The 8,915-nt window shown below is 45.1% G+C and overlaps 1 protein-coding gene and 1 long non-coding RNA gene across 6 annotated transcripts in view; one reads left to right on the forward strand and one right to left on the reverse strand.

The window, feature by feature from the left end:
- Positions 1-7,302, reverse strand: part of Dgka (diacylglycerol kinase, alpha) — a 24,954-nt gene extending 17,652 nt beyond the window's left edge. The window contains exons 1-3 of one of the 5 annotated variants that reach the window (NM_001358746.1): positions 7,182-7,302; positions 7,026-7,074; positions 6,014-6,210 (exon numbers count right to left, since the gene is read on the reverse strand). The gene's annotated coding sequence lies outside the window, so the exon portion shown is untranslated. Of the gene's footprint in view, positions 1-6,013; positions 6,295-7,025; positions 7,097-7,181 lie in introns of those variants that run through there. The other 4 variants (NM_001358745.1, XM_030244864.1, NM_016811.3 and 1 more) reach the window with 4 other exon arrangements.
- Positions 7,165-8,100, forward strand: Gm31504 (predicted gene, 31504). The gene is made up of 2 exons (NR_168573.1): positions 7,165-7,413; positions 7,559-8,100. It is a non-coding gene; the product is annotated as a predicted gene, 31504 (long non-coding RNA).
- Positions 8,101-8,915: the final 815 nt, after the last annotated feature.

Below are 8,915 nucleotides of genomic sequence, written 5' to 3' on the forward strand. Positions count from 1 at the left end.
TGCAGGCTGCAGGCTCAGCTACGATGCTAGATGTTCCACTTTGCTGGGTTACCAGGGTTTGTGGAGCCCCACCTTTTGGTACTGGATTCAGGAATCAAACAGGAACAATTACTAGGTACTGACTAATATCTGCCTTAAGGACTGAATAATAAAAAGGGTGACGTTTCTTGATGGTGTTATTTTGTTTGTAAAGGTCTCCCTACTATGTGGCTCTGGCTGTCGGAGAACTGGCTGTGTAGACCAGGTTGCGTCAAACTGGTTCAGCAATTGGCCTGCCTGAGCCACTGGCCCGGGAAGCTATTGTATACAGGGCTCTGTATACAATTAAAAAAAAAAAAGAAGCCTCAAATTATGCCTGTCATAAAAGAAGCCTACAAGAAATAGCAACTATTATTGTTGGTTTGTTTGTTTATTTGTTTTTGTTTTTTTGTTTTTCGAGACAGGGTTTCTCTGTGTATCCTTGGCTGTCCTGGAACTCACTTTGTAGACCAGGCTGGCCTCGAACTCAGAAATCCGTCTGCCTCTGCCTCCCAAGTGCTGGGATTAAAGGCATGCGCCACCGTGCCGGGCGCAACTATTATTGTATTGATAAATATTTAAACTAAATATTTAAATGAAAAAAATTTTAAGAAATAACACAAAAGAATTAAATGTTCAAATAAACCAAGGGGCAGTATAGTGCTTCTCCACCTGTAATCTAAGTTCTCAGGAAGTCAAGGCAGGATCATCATGGGTTCATGAGTTCAAAGCCAGTCTGGGCTACACCATGAAAACACATCTGTCTAAAACTACCCTTCTCTCAATCTCTTTCTGGAACAAAAAACAAAAAACTTCTGGTGGCCCACACTTATAATTCCAGTACTGGAAAGGCGTGGGAGGGGCGGGGGTGGTGGTGGGGGGAAACACAAGGATTTCCATGGCTACTTAGCAAGTTCAAGGTCAATGTAGGAAACATTGAGATCCTGTTCCAAACAAACATTAAAAAAAAACCTCACTTCAGCTGGTGTGGTGATACATTCTTGTAGTCTCAGAAGCAATGGGAGGTGTGGGGGAGGGTGCACTGAAGCCGGAGGATGCTGAGTTTGAAGCCAGTGAAACTTTATGTCAAAAGTTACTACAACTAAGCTGCACATGGTGAAGCATACCTTTCATGGAAGCACTCTGGAGGCAGAGGCAGGAGGAGCTCTATAAATTCAAGGCCAGCCTAATCTACACAGTGAGGTCCAGAGTAGAGAGATCATGTCTAAGAACAAACAAACAAACAACACAAAACCCACTTGCTACTCTTTTAGAGAACCTGATTTGATTCCTAGCACACATATCAGTTGGCTCACCATAGCCTATTCATTCCACTTTTAAAGGACGTGATGTTCTCCTGTCCTCTATAAGCAACACACACACACACACACACACACCAGACACTCAAATATATACACATAACTTAAAAAAATAAAATCCATCAATCTTGGTGGCCTATGCTTTTTTTTTTTTTTTTTTTTTTTTTTTTTTTTTTTTTTTTTTTTAAAGATTTATTTATTTATTATATGTAAGTACACTGTAGCTGGGAGTCAGATCTCATTACAGATGGTTGTGAGCCACCATGTGGTTGCTGGGATTTGAACTCCAGACCTTTGGAAGAGCAGTTGGGTGCTCTTACCCACTGAGCCATCTCACCAGCCCTGGCCTATGCTTTTAATCTCAGCACTTAAGAGGCACAGGTAGGTAGATCTCTGAGTTTGGGGACAGACAGTTCTACACATTGAGTTCTTCGATACATACTTTTTAGCCAGACCCAGTCTCAAAAAACAAACAAATAATACAAAACAAACAAACAAACAAAAAAAAAAACCCAAGGGGGCTGGAGAGATGGCTCAGCAGTTAAGAGCACTGATTGCTCTTCCGAAGGTACTGAGTTCAATTCCCAGCAACCACATGGTGCCTCACAACCATCTGTAATGGGATATGATGTCCTCTTCTGGGGTGTCTGAAGAGAGTTATAATGTACTCACATAAAATAAATAAATCTTAACAACAAAACAAAACAAAACAAAACAAACAAAAAAAAAACCAAGTGGGGCTGATGAGAAGGTTGAGCAGGTAAAGGAGCTTGCTGCACAATCCTGGCGACCTTAGTTGCATCTCCAGAACATAGAAGGGTAAGAGTATGAGGGCTGGAGAGAGATGGCTCATTGATGAAGACCACTGGTTATTCTTCCAGAGCTCCTGAGTTCAATTCCCAGCAACCATCTATAATGGGATCTGATGCCCTCTTCTGGCATGTATCATATATACACTCAGAATATTCATATATAAGTAAGTAAAAATTAAAAAAAAAACAAAAAAAAAAAAACCTAAAAACACGAGCTGGGTTGTGGTGGCTCACACCTTTAATCCTAGCATACGGGAGGAGGCAGAAACAGAGGGATCTTTGTGAGTTTAAAGACAGCCTGATCTAGAGCAAGTTCCAGGACAGACTGAAACTCTGTAAAGGGGGATGGGGGAGAGGAGGAGGAGGAAGAAGAGGAAGAGGAGGAAGAGAAAGAAAAAGGTAAGAATGAACCAACTCTACAGAGTTGTTTTCTGACCAACACACTTATTTATACTACTGTGGTATATGTGTGTGCACGTGCACACCCATACACACTAAAAATAAACAAAACTTTATAAAAAAGAAAAAAAAAAAAAGAAGAGGAAGAGAGGAGAAGGAAGATACAGCTGAAGCTCAAGGAAGTCATGGGCTGGGAGAGCCCAAGACAACTGATAAGCCGGGGAGTGAGGCTCCAGCCCCAGCACACAGCTCCACTCTCCCTGCCACATGCTGCCCTCCTGTTCACAAGTATGCTGAGGTTTTACCTGACTACACCATGGTCCCTGCTGTGCTGGCTGCTTAGGACATTTCCCCTACTCCTCTTGTCTCAACTAAAAGACCAGCTCCTTCATGAGAACTTCCTTGATGTTGGATCCTGTTTGTTTGTTTGTTTGTTTGTTTGTTTTACTTTGAGGCAGGGTCTCACTAGCTCAAGCTGGCTTGAAACTCATGTAAATCTTCTCCCTCCATCTCGCTACTTTTCTTGTTCTACCTCAATGTGGTTTCCCTGTCAAATCACCAGTAGAAATTTTTATCCCTTCCTTAAGTGTTTGTATTTGACCAAGACCTTGGTTCCACAGAGGCAGGACCTTACCAGTCCTCTTTCTACTCTTTCCTCAGTACCTAAAACAGGATTCAGCATCGACTGGATTCTTTTTTTTTTTTTTTTTTTTTTTTTTTAAAGATTTATTTATTATTATATGTAAGTACATTGTAGCTGTCTTCAGACACACCAGAAGAGGGAGTCAGATCTTGTTACGGATGGTTGTGAGCCACCATGTGGTTGCTGGGATTTGAACTCTGGACCTTTGGAAGAGCAGTCGGGTGCTCTCACCCACTAAGCCATCTCACCAGCCCGACTGGATTCTTAATATGGGTTGTACAAAAGGTTCTATAAACTTTGGTAGTCGTTTTTGGCGGGGTCAATTAGTCCAAGTTTGGATGAATAGCATGCCACTGAGTGTCCACTTGGCAGTCAGGAAAGTATGAGATAACGTGGAGGGAACATAGTAGGTACTAAGTAACATCTGTGTTCCAAAGGCTCTCTGAGAAGATTTGAAAATGACCTTTTAGGACAATGACACCTAAGAAAAGGACTTTGCCTTTCTGGACTTCATCAGTGACTATAACCCATCCTTTGCTGCCAACAGAGCTAGTGAATATATAAGAGTCTTATGATACATAATAATACATAAGAACTTGAACAGCTTAGTTAGCATCTCTGAGTATTGCTGGGGAATTTTAGATGATTCCAAAGTTCTGGGAAATGGAGACTGAGGAAAAAAACAAATAAGGAACCAAGAAAAGAGAGAGGCCAAGGCACCTCTCTGGTCATTCTTCACAATGACACGAGTCCTTCCTGTCCCTTCTTTGACTCTCCAGATCTCACACCTGGGAGAGGCAATATATAATGGAAACTGAGAACTTTTTTGCTTTTATTGTTTGTTTTTGAGCCAGAGTCTCACTATGCAGCTCTTGTTACAGCTGGGATTACAGGCATCTGCAGCCACACCCTGCTTGAGAATGGACCTTTGAATTAGGTGCAAGCTGGAATCTCAGCTCTTGGATGAGTCCTTTTACTCACTGAACCACATTAAAAATGTTAAAGCTGGGAATCAAACTCAGGGACTTAAGATCTCAAGCATGTCAGGTTATCCTCAGTAGTGCATAGCTACTGATCTATATACACTAGCCCAATCTTATCAATAAACAGGTACCTAGTCGGTCACAAAGTGGGTTTTTAAGTAAGTTTATATAGCAATTATGCATAGTGAAATGTGTGATACAGAATGAGAATTCAATAAACATCAACCAATATTATATAAGGTGACACACAAAAATAGTCTTATGTCTGGTGAAGCGTGGTAATATAGACAATTCCGGCTACTCAGGAGACTCGGATAAGGGGGTGGGATGCTTAAGGCCTGCCTAGGCTACAAAGTAAGTTTAAGGACAGCATGGGAAACTTTGGTTAGACCCTGTCCCCCTACACACCCACAAAGTGAGAAAAAGAAACACATTTGGATATTAGGATAAATGGTACTTTTAAGCCAAGAACTCACAAATTCTAGTGACTTCTATCCGTAGCAAGGCTCAACTATGTACCTTCCACTTAAAATACAAATACTTATGTCAGGTACAGACATGTAGTAGCATCAAGATGGTGAATTTGCCTCTGAGAAAATGAGGAGGTGGCTGGAAACTATAGAGTTAGGAACATCTGTGGGTTGGGACCCTGGACATAGGGGTTTCTAGGGATCTAGTCAGATGCCCTGACTTCTGTCAGAGAGTATAAATTGGCTGCCCCTGGACCTGACCGAGAGCAAACTACAGGATCCTGGGATCTTAAAGACCTGGAACAAGTCCAAAGTCTTCTAGCTTCATCCCAACCCTGAGGCTATAACCTGGGCTAGTCCAGACAGATGCAGGGCTGGAAGGGTGGTGTCTGTAGTCCTACCCCCAGCTATTTGTGACTCACGCTCCCCCTCCCCCCAACCCCACCCCGGGTTTCCCTCACCTCTACCAACTTAGGGTGAGACCAGAGAAACTGACTTGGAGGGGAGGGAAAGAATCCTACAACATTCTGGGCTTAGGATCCCAGTCAAGACTCTTAGACAACCTGTTCAAATTACGTCCACCAAATCTTGGCGCCTCTCCTTCTTCAGATCTAACTTTAAACACTGAATACTAAAATTGCAGCTATCAAAGAGATAAGGTTTCCACTAACACTTAACGTTTCCTTTCACTTCATTACCCGCTTTCAAATTCATCATTACTCAAGAATTAGCGTGTTTCTAGGACGTTCAGGATGCCCCAGCAAGAGACTTCACAGAGCAGGTACTCCTAGCTTTAGAACCAAGCCTAATGAGCTGGACTAACCACATCAGGCATCCCTTTTTCCCAGGGTTGAGGGTCCGTTCTTTCCTTCCCATCCCTGCTACTAGTCAGAGAGGTTGTTTTTTGTTTTGTTTTTGTCTTGAAGCATCAGAATTCATTAAATCGCCATAAACATCAGGGATAATTGTGTTGCCTGGATAAGGGGGTGGCACACTATGTTCCTGTACGGAGGGTGTCGTAGCTACTAGTACAGGAGGAAGTTACGATGTTGGCATAGTTGGGGGATGTGGGCTTGTATTTTTTGAGGCTGTAGAGATGACCAATAATATTTACTTTTCTGCCTCGGTAGTCAGGTTCATTTCTTATTTAAATCTGAAAAGTGGCTTCCCACCCAGTTTTTCCAGAAAACTCCCCGTGACAGGTGTGGAAAGGATCGGAGGCCAAAGAAGAACCCTTCTTCACCCGTGTGGCACCTTGGGTTTTCAAAAGGCACCTTTCTTCCGAGTTCCCAGGAGCTGAGCTTCCCAGCTCTCCGAGTGAGCAAGAGGGATAAGGGTGGAGGAAAGGTCTGGGGGAAACGCAGCTTACCCCGGTCTTGCGTCTTGCGCAGCGCTACGGCAGTCCCGGAGTCCCAGCGCAAACCCTTCCAGCAGCAGCTTCCAGCTGTCAACGCTTCCTTCTCTGGACGCCGCAGCCCTCACCCAGTCGGTGGGGCGGCCCCTTCCGCTGCCCTTTTGGCCGGGTGCGAGAGTGTGCGAGTGGCACGGGGCTCGCGGGGGCTCTACCTTGACCCAAGAGAGCGCACGGTCAGAGCAGGGGCGCCGGAGCCCGAGCTGGACAGGAGGGGACGGGTTAGGAAGACGCGGCCGCTGCGGGGCCGCCCAGCTCCTGACGACACACTGCCCGCCCCCGACCCAGCCTGCCCTCCTGCCGCGCCCAAGCCCACCGCTGTTGCCAGCTTTCCAACACAATCTGCTCCGGGCCTTCAGAGTATCTCCAGGGCTCTGGTTTGTGCCACTTTCTCCACTCCTACGCTTCTGTCTTCCCATGCCTGGGGCAGCTCTACTTCTATCTTTCTTTTCTAATTAGTCAAAGCCTCTCCCATCATCCCTTCCCAGGAAAGCCAAGGTAGGGGTCAGGGTGCTGATTGGAACCACCCAGCGACTGGTCAGCAATTGGCCGGCCCTCCAATCTCCAAATCATCACTTTGGACGCGCCTGCCCAAGTCAATGATTCCACATTCAGGAGAACCCAGAGAGGCAAGGCCAGAGTTCCACAATTCACACACAACCCTAGACCTAGGTGCATTTCCTTCTCCACATGGCTTCACATTGCTTGACCCTGCCTGAGATAATTGCCCACCTCTCCTCCGAGTTCCTCAGCTCCGCCTCGGACTTGTCTATGCACAGCCTTTTCTCTCAAAATCCATATCCTTTCCTTAAGACTAGGGTGGAGATTTAGGTGCATAAAACAACGTTTGACTGTGTTCACCTTTTCTTCATACCCAACCCTAGCACTTTACCCTCTGGCCTTGGCAGATGGCACAGAAGTCGTTGGGCAAAGGTAGAGTCTGAAGGCAGAGCCTTTCAGTTCCTCCTACCTGTTATTGGAGCTGTCAGGACTCTTGAAGCAGCATGGTTGGTGTGAGGCTGAACGGAAAGGAGACCAATGAGTGGGGATTTACTGGTAGGGACTGGGGACCCAGGCATCCTGCATCCCCCGCCCCGCCCCAAACCCACGACTAACTCCCTCCTACCCTTCTCTGAAGTAGGAGCAGCACAACAAAGCCTTGTGTTCTTGGAATTGTATCCTCTTACAGCTGGGAATAGAAAGGAGTGGGAGAGCAGACTGCTTGTTGGAAATGTGTGTATATATTCGGGTCCAGTGAGGGTCAGAGAGAGAGAGAGAAGAAAAAAAAAGAAGAGAAAGGAAAAGAAAAGAAAAAAAAAAAACCGAAAGAAACAAAAGGCCCTCTAGTGGAAACAGAAGTAAGTAGTCTTCAAGTATTTGGAGACAAAGCTGTTGAAGCAACTCTCTAGAGTAGTGGGGTTTGCTGCTGCTGTTGTTATTTAAACTTTAGATTCAGATCGGGAGTCGGAGAGTGACCTGTCTCTGTTCTGCTGTCCTTTTCAGGTTTGTTCTGGTTTGCTTGCATCCTGACCCTTCACTGCTTTGTTTTTGTTTTCATTTTTCCTCTTCCTCCTCCATCACTGTCACCACCATGCTGCAGATGAGCTTCAGTGCCTGGAACGTGCTTCTCCGGTGCTGCACCACGGATCTATACCGCTACCCCACACCCTTCTTCTTAACAGTATATGCGTCACCGTTAGCAAAGTCTATCTCCCCTTCCTACATCGCCTCCTTACTCACAGTCCAACAAACGATTTTTTTCCTGAGACAAGATTTTAGTATGTACATAGCCTAGGCTGGCAGTGAAATTGCCATCCTGGTTCAACCTCTCAAGAGCTGGGTTTACCGGGTTTATTGGTGTGTGCCACTCCTGCTATCAACAGACACTTTTGAAGGTCTCTTTATACCTGATCTTGTTCTTAGTTCTTTCTGTAGGATAAGCAAAAACACAAACTGAAGCAAGTGCCTAGATGTCTGTAAAGCTTCCTAGCTCTTGATCACCGTAAACAAAGATTCTGTTTAAATAACACTTGTGTCCCAAACTACTCTTCGAATCAGTTCTTGCATAAAGTCAAAGACTCTCCTACATTAAACAAGCCATAGGTTGGAATATGATTTTTCCAATAAGGAATATGAAGAGAAACTCAGACTTTTATTTTATTTCGGTTTTTCAAGACAGGATTTCGATGTGTCGCCCTGGCTGTCCTGGAACTTACTCTGTAGACCAGGTGGGCCTCGAACTCGAACTCAGAAATCCGCCTGCCTCTGCCTCCCAAGTGCTGGGATTAAAGGGTGTGCCACTGCCTGGCAGGAGCTCAGAGTTACTGTAACATCTTTGTACCTTATTTTGGATCTGTGTTTCGCCATATTCTCAGGTCAGTTGTTGGTGGGGGTGGTGGAAGAAAAGCAAAGAACCATCTACGGAAGAGGTGTTTGATGTCTATAGTTCCAGGTGCTCATCTCTTTAATCAACCACATCATACAAGTCAGAAAGAAAGAAACCACAGTGAACAAAGGGAAAGGAAAAAACAAGCCTGTTTTCCCAGCCTCTTCTTCCTCTGGGTGGGGTTATACATCCGGGGCCCAGGGCTGGGTCCAGGGCCAGTCTACTGAACAGACAATTGAGTTTCACTTCCTGCCAACCTGCAGAGATGGGGGCAGGATGTCTGAGGGGTACAGTGATGGGGAGTGTCCAGAGATTAAAGAGTAAACAGGTCACACTAGTATTTCCCCTCACTGAGCAGGTCCGTGGAGAGCTTTAGAGACCACTCTTGAAAGAGTTCAAGTCATGCACCTCACTAATTTTCAGAGGCACTGTTCCATATTCTCATCTCCTTCTCCTCTTTGAGGAAAGGGTACT

This window comes from Mus musculus, chromosome 10 (assembly GCF_000001635.26).
Source record: "Mus musculus strain C57BL/6J chromosome 10, GRCm38.p6 C57BL/6J".
NCBI lineage: Eukaryota > Metazoa > Chordata > Mammalia > Rodentia > Muridae > Mus > Mus musculus.